The 10,810-nt window shown below is 44.8% G+C and overlaps 1 long non-coding RNA gene across 1 annotated transcript; it reads right to left on the bottom strand.

The window, feature by feature from the left end:
- Window positions 1–4,546: 4,546 nt before the first annotated feature.
- On the bottom strand, window positions 4,547–7,828 carry LOC134476387 (uncharacterized). Its single transcript, XR_010047981.1, has 3 exons — window positions 6,686–7,828; window positions 4,804–4,870; window positions 4,547–4,728 (listed from the first exon to the last, which is right to left on the bottom strand). It is a non-coding gene; the product is annotated as an uncharacterized LOC134476387 (long non-coding RNA).
- Window positions 7,829–10,810: the final 2,982 nt, after the last annotated feature.

Here is a 10,810-nt window from a genome sequence, read left to right as displayed (position 1 = left end):
TCCCTGGTTTTCTGAAAATGTTCCCAGAGGAGGGGATATTCGAGCTGTCCCTGCATGGCTGAGGTCTGAGAATTAACTAAGACTAGTACCCAGCACAGTGTGTGGCACCCAGCAGGGAACTAAAAGTGCTTATTACCCTGGGCATTTGGTGTATGCCTGTCATCCTAGCACTCAGGTAAAGGCAGAAGAATCAGCAAATTCAAGGCCAGCCTGGGCTACATAGGGAGTTCAAGGCCAGCGTGGACTTTACAGCGAGACTATGTCAGCAAAGAACCCCTGAAAAACTTAAATAAATAAACAATATGTTAAGTAAATGAGAGAGCCAAACTGAAAAGCCACGAAGGTATAATTTTCTTAAGTGTGTGTATGAGTAACTTAGTCTCTAGGAAACGTCTCATGACTGCAGCCACAAGGACATGATTATAACATTCATATTCACAGGTAATATCTGTTACACACTTGGAATTCACCAGGCAGTGAACCAGATGGTTTGCAAAAGACTACCCTGCTTAATCCTTATAACTTTACTGAAGAAAGTACTTTCGTTGGTCCCATTTTATAGATGCAGGTAACTTAAGTCATTTGTCAGGCAGGAGCAGATGTAAGCTTATAGCTGGTGACCCCAAACTGCAGGGCCTGGGAGGAGGACCTAGTGATTTGTTTGCAGGACACATGTTTTGGTCACATTTTCAAGGATGCAGTTTTCATCTTTTCCTTCAGGAGGCCCCCTAAGATGTTATAAACTGCGAACCCAGCACCTCTTAGTGCTGTTGAACCCAAGGTCACCCAGCTATTAGTGCACCAGAGCCTGTGGCCCTCACCAAGCAGCCCCTGCTTCTGTCTGAACCCTTGGAGGAAAAAGAAATGTTTCCCACCTTGCTTCTTACCTGGACTGCTCGTGGGTCGGGGACAGCAAAGCTCTGTCTCTGATGTTCTTCTGTTCTCTTTGTATCAACATACGTGTGACATACAACGTGTGCGGCACATGATTTTCTAAAAATATTTTCATACAGGAAATCTTACGTTGAGTGACCACACAAAGAGAATGAATGTGTGCATTCGTGTGTGCGTGTGTGTGTGTTACTAAATAAGCATTAGAAACAGAATGAATAGGTGGAAAGAAATGTGTCCAATTTTAATGACTTCTTCAGTGGGATCACAATTTTATCTTCATTTTGCTTTTCTGGGCCTGTCAAGTTCTAAACATACATCTTTACCCAATTAATTTTTAAACGTAATATACGCTTAGTTTTAAAGATTAAACAGTGCCAAAAAATCTAATAAATGAAAAGGACTCCCCGTCCTATCTTTGCCATAAGTAGAAGCCAATTTAAAAAAAATCTGAAACACATCCTGGTACATATTTGTTTTTATCAAAGCTTTTGGAATTATAAGTGTTGAAGGCAAAAGTTTCATAAATTTTATTAAGTCAGCCTTTACCGTTTTAAACATCACTTAGTTAATAACCTGTGATAGCCCCTCAGCAATAGCAGCAAAGAACAAGTGAAGGGTAAAGTAATTTAAAAATCTCTCGGTTACAGGGAAACCAGAGGAGGCTAGCTCCTTGCTCACACTCCTCAGCAAGGAGGGACTGTGTCTTCTTTCTAAGCAGAGATGAAATAGATCCATGAAATTTGAACATGTTTTGCAACTAAAATCTCTCTTTTCCAAAGTCTTAGGTTGAACCCCTATCTATAAAGTGGCAAAACCAGAGCGGATGGGACCACAGTGTTACTCAGTGACCCGCACTGCAGTCCAGCACTCTGACAGCGAGTGCACTGAAAGCCAGAATAGGAAATGGCCATGCTGGCTCAGCACCCCTCAGTGTGGAGCTGGGGTAAGCGGCGATCAGAGTCCCAGTGCGATAGTTCTGCCTTTGGATTGCGTAAAGGAATCTGAGATTACCCCTGCTAAATGCCTCCTTAGGCACCATGGTTTGGCTCTGGGGCAGAATCATCTCTTCTAAGAGGTTGCTCCAAGAATTGCTCCCTAAATCCACTAGGGGACAGTTAAAGAAGGGATGGTTATGCAGGACTCAAAAGACAGGCAGCCTCCCAGCTTTCTCTCCACTCCCGCTGACCTCACACAGTGTAACATCTGGGGGAGGGATCATCTGTGAGGACAGCGCAGCCTGAGCCAGGAAAAGGGGTGACACTGATAGCAAACGCAATCCCAGAGCAGCGGGCGTCTATCAGGAGGACCTCCATACCACGAAGTAAAACTAAGATGGTAGACAGATGATAGAGAATGTTCTGCCATAAAACTTAAGTCACAAGGAGGAACATGAATGCAGCTTGAGACCATAATTGAAATACATCAGACACACAGGTTAAATATGGCATGGCGTCTCTTATATAAGAAACCCAACGTGTAAATAATTTAAAGAGCAAAATAAAAGGTACACAGTGTGAAACGGGAAGATAGCTCTTTTGCAAATGGGAAGGGGGTCAAGAGATGGAGCGGGATGGTAGGAGAAGGAAAGAGAATGGAAAAGAATTAAGAAACGTCATGTGTGTGTACCAACCTCTCATAAGGGATGTGATCATTGTGTACTGCAAACATGGAGTAATAAAAAAGAAGGAAAGAAACCACCCTGGCTCAGTGTGCACACTGGAGCCTCTCTCCTCCCTGCACAGCTCACCCACAGGTACACGTTAGTGAGTAACTAGGCACACTCAACATTTTGGGAAGAGTTGGAACTAGGATTGGAATCCAGTGACTCCAGCTGGCCTTCTGAAATAGGGATGTGTTCAGAAAAAGAGAGCCAGAATTGTGCTGAGAGACAAGCCTATGACGAGGGAAATAACTCAAGGGACCTATACCCTTGAGACAAGAGCTTCTAATATGTATTCCTCAGAGGTGACAATGAGGGTGTGGGGACAATTAGGGTAGAGCGCCTCGTAGTCAAAAGCGCTTAGTGAAGACAAGTTTAAAACAGCCCTACTTGGCAAAGGACACAGTACACAAGCAAAGACACTGACATCTCTCCAGTATTTAAAGGACCATTCAATGAGAGTAGTCCTTGAAACTCTACAGAGCAGGTGAGGCTTGATGCTTTGGGGAGACAACACTGGAACAGGGCAAGAGACTCACCACCTCACAGCCACGCACACACACACACACACACACACACACACACACACACACTCACTCCCCATCCGGAGATACCTACGGGTCTGTGCACTCTTTGGATAGATGGGTGAATTTTATGAGTGTGACATTGTGAGTTTTCCTCAGTGGTCTCTTGACATTCAGCTGGTCGACCGTGAGCTTTGCTTTTCTCACCTGTAAAATGCAGGAATAACTGGCCTCCTGTGGACAAATGACTACTGTGGGTGCTTCCTTCCAGCCAGTAGATGGCCTAGTGGGATAAGGGCTTTCTTTGATAGACAGTGGTGTGCGAAAAAATTTAAAACTCTCTCATCTTGCTCAGTGCTTTCACTATATCACCACACCTTCTGTGTTCTCATAATATTTTTTAAACAGCAAAAAATACTTTTATTCTCTAAGAGATTTTCATGTTTAACATCAGCAAAAGTCAAGATGCTGACTAATGAAATACCACCATGACAGTCTCAGAAGTAACTCTGAACTGCCTCTGAACACAAAAGCATGAAACACCAAATAAATAAAGCAAATACCAAAGTCAGCACTAATAGATTCAAGGAAAATGCACCCTACCCTGAAGGGTGATTGATGCTCAGGTAGGACCGGATTCACTTTACTCCCTGGAGCAAGACTGACTTCTGGGTTCCACAGTTTCTGGACCTGCTGGTAGGGATGACCTTGAGCAACTGTCTCCTCGTCCGGTACCCAGTTTCCTTCTCTGTCAAACAGGGGTGCCTGGCTCACTGCTGATATCAGAAGTGATGCTCACCTAACTGGTTAGAATTTTGCAAAAGAAAACAGGGCACCTTTGTATCCTGCCATATTTTACTGTGCTGAGCAGCTGCAGGAATGCAAGTAACAGATACTGGCCTCTAGGGAGAGCTGGGTCCTCAAAATATACTTAAGGTTGAGGACTAAATCAAACCTACCATGTGACAAAGGTAGAAACTCATATGAATGGGGGAAAAGATTCCTTTGAAAACAATAGAAATAACTGGGTTTCAAGAAACTATACATAAGGTTGGGTTTTTTAACCTCATGATGTATACCCAGACAAATTCTAGGTGGATTAAGGAGTTAACCTTCAAAAATGAACTCAAGGAACTGAACAGAAATGTAGGTGACTGCTTCTATAACTCTGAAGTAGGGGAAGGTCTTCCAAGCATGAGCATAGGGGCAGAAATCACCCAAGGAAATATCTAGAGAAAGTAACCAGAACCTCTAGAGGACTCTAGAGAACTATGCAGCAGCCTCCCACCCCCAGTCTGGTGTACATAACCCCGTGAGCAGTAGTCACATTGAGAGGTACACAAGTGGTTCTCTTTGAGTTAAATACCACATGCAGACTTTCTTCCTTTAAGGATCCAGTTGTTTTCTTGCAACTGAGTCATTAAATGAATTGGTCACAAATAAAGGATTGGTCAAAGGAAACGCCAGCTTAATGATTTCAATTTTATTCTCACAATTTTTACATGCAGTCAGGTAATGTGTAACAGAACATAAATCTGCAGTGTGGTACTGTGCACAACCTTGACCAGTGTACACAGGCGAGGACTGTAGGGAGTTCATAGCAGAGAGATCTGGCTTCTTGTAACCACAAAACAGACTTCATTTTTGGCCCTGGAACAAATACAAAATGAGACGCAAAAAAGTTTCATATCTGAAATGAAAAGAGCAGAAAAGTTGTCAACTTACACTATTTATGGAGAGCTTCCAACGCTGCAGGACTATGCAAGTTGCTCCCGTTAGTTTTCTTAATAACCTGTGAAACAGTAAGATGATCTGTGCTTTCCCAGAGCTTGGCTGCTAAGTAGCAGGCAGACCCTGGGCAGTGGAGCAGGATCCTCCCTCACTAGTTGTCATCAAGGGTTATACCAGTTATTACAGGTGAATTTTAGAGTGAAATGCTTACATATCCACACACACATGCATAATATACATATATACATGTGTGTGCCTGACAGTTCTTCAAATTCTGTACTATAACCATTTCAAAGCCATCGATCAAGCTACCAGCTATTGAACCACTGTGGAAGATTCCGCTGACTGCAATGATGAACAGACTTCCTAATGATCAGCAAAGCCAGGTTGTAATTTAGGACTCTTGTCGTCCTGGGGGGCCTGCCCTAGACCCTGGTCACGCAGGGAGAGGTGGCCTCCTCTGTGACTTGTGACTCCTTATACCCCCGACTCCAAAACATCCACACTCTGTCTCCTGTAGATGGTCACCCCTGTTTGGATTTGAGGAGCACATACCTGCAATGAGACCCCAGATTAACAGTTAGGGTGTCACACAACACAGGTTTGGGCCTTCTAGCGGGGGAGGGGGCTTGGACTAAAGTCCTGCCCAGACTTTCATACCAGGCAGGGAGTAGCAACCAGAAGAGGAGGAAAATGAGACTGGGCTTCTCTTGCCTGACACAAAATAATTTATCTAACTCTTTGACTCAGAAAATAATGTAAAGTAACTATTGGTCCAAGTACTGTTGCTAATTCTGTTTCATGTGTGAGAACCCATTACAAGTCAAACTACTGGGCAAGCTGGTTGTAAAGAACCTTTGCATGTGGTACCGTTTCTGTTTCCTGGCTTCCTTCCTCTTTTGTTTCCCTCCCACTCCTCCTCTTTACACAGATCTTTAGAGACACCTTCTGTGCCAGGCATTGCTGCGGCACTGAGCTCTGAGTGATCAAGAGATAAGCTCTCGAGTTGCTAAGACTAGCAGTGGGCCAGCCCTGACCACATCCACAGACAGATGCATAATTACAAACAGGCAAATGCACCTGAAAGATCCATTTGTTTGTTGGACGCCTTTGATTCAAGGCTTCCTGTGGAGTCAGGGAAGGATGGACATCTGTTTTTCTCTTGGACTCAGGACTGGTACAGATTCCCACCGACCACCAAGATGGTAGCGTCTCTTACAGCTAAGCAGCATTGGGAGCACTTCTATGAACACAGAAGCTGATTGCATAAAATTTTCCTAAAACCTTCATAGGCACAAATTCTTGCAGTGTAATAATACGAATTATCCAAGTTAGAAACTAGAACTTTTACAGAAGACGCCGATGCCAAATTCTGAGAAGATGCAAAACATGCAAAGAGAGGCTATGAGAGGCTTAAAAGACACTTGTTTCCCTCGTGGTGTCCTTGTACCACAAAGTGGAAGAGGCAGGATAGATGTCACAAATGCCACCTGGTATTTCATTCCTTTTCTTTCAGTTACTCTAAGCTAAATGATTTCTAGTGAATTAATGTTGAACAGGGGGCAGGGGAGTCACTTCAAAATAACAAAAACCCAGCTGGACACTTTGGCCAGCTAAAAGCAGAAACTTTGGCTCGAGCTCCTCGTAGCCATGGCCAATAAATGAAAAATTTTGCACAGATAGTAATATTCTCCATGTGGCTTTAGACAGAGAAGACAGAAGTAACTTTGTATTGAATGAAATGGGGTCTTAGAAGGAAAATTCACTTGTGCCTCTGTTGTGGGCAGCGTGGATTTTTGATTGCTGGTGGAGCTTGTGCCTTTTTACTAATAGTTTTCATTGTCTCTAGTAAAGTATAAATTTCCAAGAAATTTACCTCGAGAAAGCAGTGATCAAGCAGGCATTTCCTGGCAGCTTCTTTCCCACCAAGCTCCCTGGTAGTGAACATTCCAGCAAAGGAAACTCTTCTCATTTAAATTATGCTACACACACACACTGACGCACAAGTCTGGGTAGAAGGCGCCCTGCAGGGCAAACCCCCAGGGCTGCAGGATGAGCCTAGGACCAGGAGGACCAGGAGTAACGCTCCCCCTACAACCACCTGGGCTAAATTTCCTCTCAGTAGCCAACAATGCCAGGTGAAGAGAGGGTTTTCTTTCTTTGAAGGATTTGAGAAAACTTCAAACACCAGGATCAGAGCTAGGAAAGGACTGAGGAAGGGAGACTGTCTTGACTCAAGTGAATCTTTTTAGACCCTGCAATTTGTTAAAAACTTCTCAAGTGTCCCCCTCAAAGAACCAAGAACTAAAGATGCCTACAACCAGCTTGGTCCAGGCTAAGGCAGAGCAGGATGGGAACTAAACACCCCGAGGCCCCAGGACTGCCCCCGGCCTGCTTTTTCCCTTTCCCTCTGCTCCCCTCTCCTTCCTCCCGTCCTTTTTCTCTCCCTTCTTACCAATTACCCAAAAACACGTTGCAGGCTTGTGAGCTCTGTCACCAGCCAGATGCATGCAACACCCCGTGGGTACCTCTGTTACTTCTGTTGCAAAATGACGCTTGTAACAGGGCTTACTTTAGAAAGTGCTCACTTGAAGTGAGTGGATTCTTTGAAGTGCTTTGCCCATGTCCCACTCGGAGGAGGGGCTCGGGGTGGCCTGCAGTTCGCATGTCCCCTCTTGCTTTGTTTCCCACCTGTACAGCACACCACGTCCTCATGACTCCATCCAGAATGCTCTTCTTTTTCACTATTTTGTTTTTGTGATTTCTACTTGTAGGTCCCATGCAGCTGCCACATCCCCAGTGATGCCTCCTACACCTACTCTGGAATCAAAAGCCATCCCACCCCCATCTTCCATCACCAGCTGCGGTCCCTTCCCTCCACCTGGATGCAAGGTTCAGTGTGGGTCCTCTCAGCTGCCCTGCCAGGATACAGGTTTGTGGGAAATCTCTGTGCTTCTTTTCCTGGGCTATCTCAGAAGCTGTTCCTCCAGTGCCTCAGTTTCCACTTAGGGGAAGTGGGAGGATATTAACCATATAACACTCAATGAAGTTAGCATGAAAGCAAAATGAAAGATAGATCCTGGTGCAGGGCCTGACACAAAGGAAGAGAGCTCACATCACAGGGCCCAAGAGGCTGCCTATGGGGACTAGACTGGCAGAATAATTGCCACGCTGAGTCATGGAGGTCAGGGTGAGAAGGCCTCCAACTGGCCGTGTGCATGCACAGGGTGCTCTGGTGAATGGGACCAGCAGGTGCAAAGCCACAGATAACCTTAATGTCCCCACCACAGCGGGCCAGTCTGCAGTCACACAAGTGCTACTGTCCCTGAAGCCCTGCAGTGAGGAGGGAGAAGCCTCCGACTGCAGCCTCACTGTTCCCAGGAGCCACATCTGTGGCTGGCGCCCTGCCACCACATGTGCCTCGGCCTGGCACGTGGTGGGCTCCTGGGCCACGGGCACCACTGTCCTGGTGTGTCATCTGCTGGGAAATCCGGGGCCTCTAGTAAGCACAGCCAGCTGAACTCAGAACACAGGCAAGACCATCAACAGGGATAGAGAGCCAGCTGTGGCCAGGAGTCAAGAGTCCTCCCAGGCCGAGATGCAACCCGCTTTACCAGCGTCTGCTTTGTTGCAGCAGTCACAGAGAAAACTACTTGTGACAGCTTCTTCCTGGGGTGCTCACTCTTCACGTGGCAGCCTTTTTGTTTTTCATTTTTCCTTGGAATGTAATTTCAAAGTTACAGAAATGCTGAAAAAATAATACCAAGAACACTCATATACTCTTTACATGGATGCAGCTACTACTGTTTGTCCCATTTTCTTTGTCACTGCACTCTCCTCTCTCTGTATCATCCTATGTGTATACACACACACACACACACACACACACACACACATTTTCTGAAACACTGAGAGCTACTTGGATCTATTGTGATCCTTCAACCTTAAACATTCCAATATTTATTTCTAAAATTGGGAATACTCTCTTAAAAACCACACTGTAGCAACCAGTTTCCATAAACTCAGCATGGATGTGATATTTTTATCAAATCTGCTGCCCTGTCCCAATCTCATCAGTGAAGTACTTATTCAGTTCTCTTTAGAATAAAAGGTGACAAGCCCAGCTTGACTACCCTATTGGCTTTAAAATCTTCAAGTTTGGAGTGAATTAACACACACACTGGCCACTGTTTCACACAGCCCACAAAGTTTTGTCTAACAGCTTTCACATTTCTATTATTGTTGTCAGAAAGGGCCTCAGAGCTTGTATCAGTGGTACAGGCTGGCTGATGTCCCAGCAAGAGAGCCCTCTGGGTAATCCCCCCCTTGGAGAGTTGTTTACCCCAACTGGGGTCAGCCAAGCCCTTTTTGTGGATTTAACTATTCTTTCAGCATTTATCCTTTGTGCACCTGCCAACATTGGGCATTAATGATAAATTTGCTGAGTCAGCAGACATTTAAGAACCCAGACTTAGAAACAGTACAAAGTTGGGTTGTGCCACAACCAAACTACCCACTGGCTGCAAGATTTGGCTAAGTCACTGTTTATACTTGTTCCTTCAGCTACCTGTCCTCTTCAACTTATGACGAGGCTGCACCTCAGTAACCCTGTAATTGGAAAAGTTGTATTACCAATGCATTTACAAGTGAGCATCCCTTCCCTGAAATGCATGGCACCAGAACTGTTTCACATAGATTCTTTTCAGCCCTTGGAATAGTTGCATATATGTAATGAGAAATTTGGGGATAAGACAAACCTAAATGTATGTCACAGCATTCATCTAATGTTTAGTCCACACTTTACGTGTATAGCCTAAGGGTAATTTCATACAATATTTTTAGTGCATCTGTATTCTGACCTGTCACACCAAGTCAGGTTTGGAATTTTCTACTTGCCGTGTCATGTTAGGGACCAAACTGCTTCCAACTATGAAGCATCTCAAATTCCAGGCTTTTGGATTAGAAATGTCCAGTCTATAATGCATAATTTAAAAATACAGTGAATGTTTAATATTTTTAAGCTTTATTACAGTAGAAGACACATCACTGCAAACACAGTTATGCCACATTCTTGCCGCTTTAGGAAGCAGTTCTGGAAGTCCTCATCCCTGAGTGTCTTTAGTTGTGCTGTCATGGCTGCCTTGATGTCCTGCATGGATGCAAACATTTATTTTTCAGTCATTTTTACTTTGGGAGAGAGCCAGTAACCTCACAGTGCCAGGCGCAGTGAATCAGGTGGATGAGGGCACACAGCCATATTTTTACGAGCCTGCCACTTCGTTAGATGGCACTTGGTGGCAGCATTCACAGTATTTTTGATCACATTTTTTAAGGACACAAAAGAGGACTTCTTGAACTGCTTCATAAAGTGGGAATAATGATGGGATGAGTGTGCGCAGAGCCAGGGAGCATATTTTAAGGGTGACTGTTGGCAATGTGTCTTTTAGTGTAATAATCTTTCATTTAACCATGCAGCATATATTTCAATCTTTCTGTGCACACTGAACTCTGCAACTGGTTGTCTCCTCTCACGATCTCCTGTTGTACTTGCTGCTCCTGCCCAGAACTGAAGGAGTCAAGTGTAGGAAAGGATCAAAATGCACAATTTGAACTGTGGTTTCTGCTGATGAATGTATGTCACTTTTACATCGTCCTGAAGTCAAAACTCATAAGATGAACCACTCTAAGTCAGAGACTGTCTACAGTTAAAAGCTTGCTATGAAGCTCAAATGGGGACATCTGTGCCACTGCTGTGAACATCAGGGAGACAGGTACATGCCTGAGTGTGCACACGCACATGCACACACACACACACACACACACACACACACACACACACAATCAGCAGGTTTGTGTAGCAGCAATGTACAACACTTCTCCATGGGGCTCCAGGAGCTGCAGTGTCTGGGGTCGCCAGTGGAGTAAGATGCGTTCCCAGATGTATCTGACCAGAGACTGAAATTCAAAGGAGATTTATAAGCCGGCGGGCAGGGGAAGGAGG

This window comes from Cavia porcellus, unplaced genomic scaffold (genome assembly GCF_034190915.1).
Source record: "Cavia porcellus strain 051 isolate PalLab524CR breed Dunkin Hartley unplaced genomic scaffold, mCavPor4.1 scaffold_6, whole genome shotgun sequence".
Taxonomy (NCBI): Eukaryota; Metazoa; Chordata; class Mammalia; order Rodentia; family Caviidae; genus Cavia; species Cavia porcellus.
The sequence above is the reverse complement of the archived record's forward strand: the minus strand, read 5'-3'. Positions and strand labels throughout refer to the sequence as shown.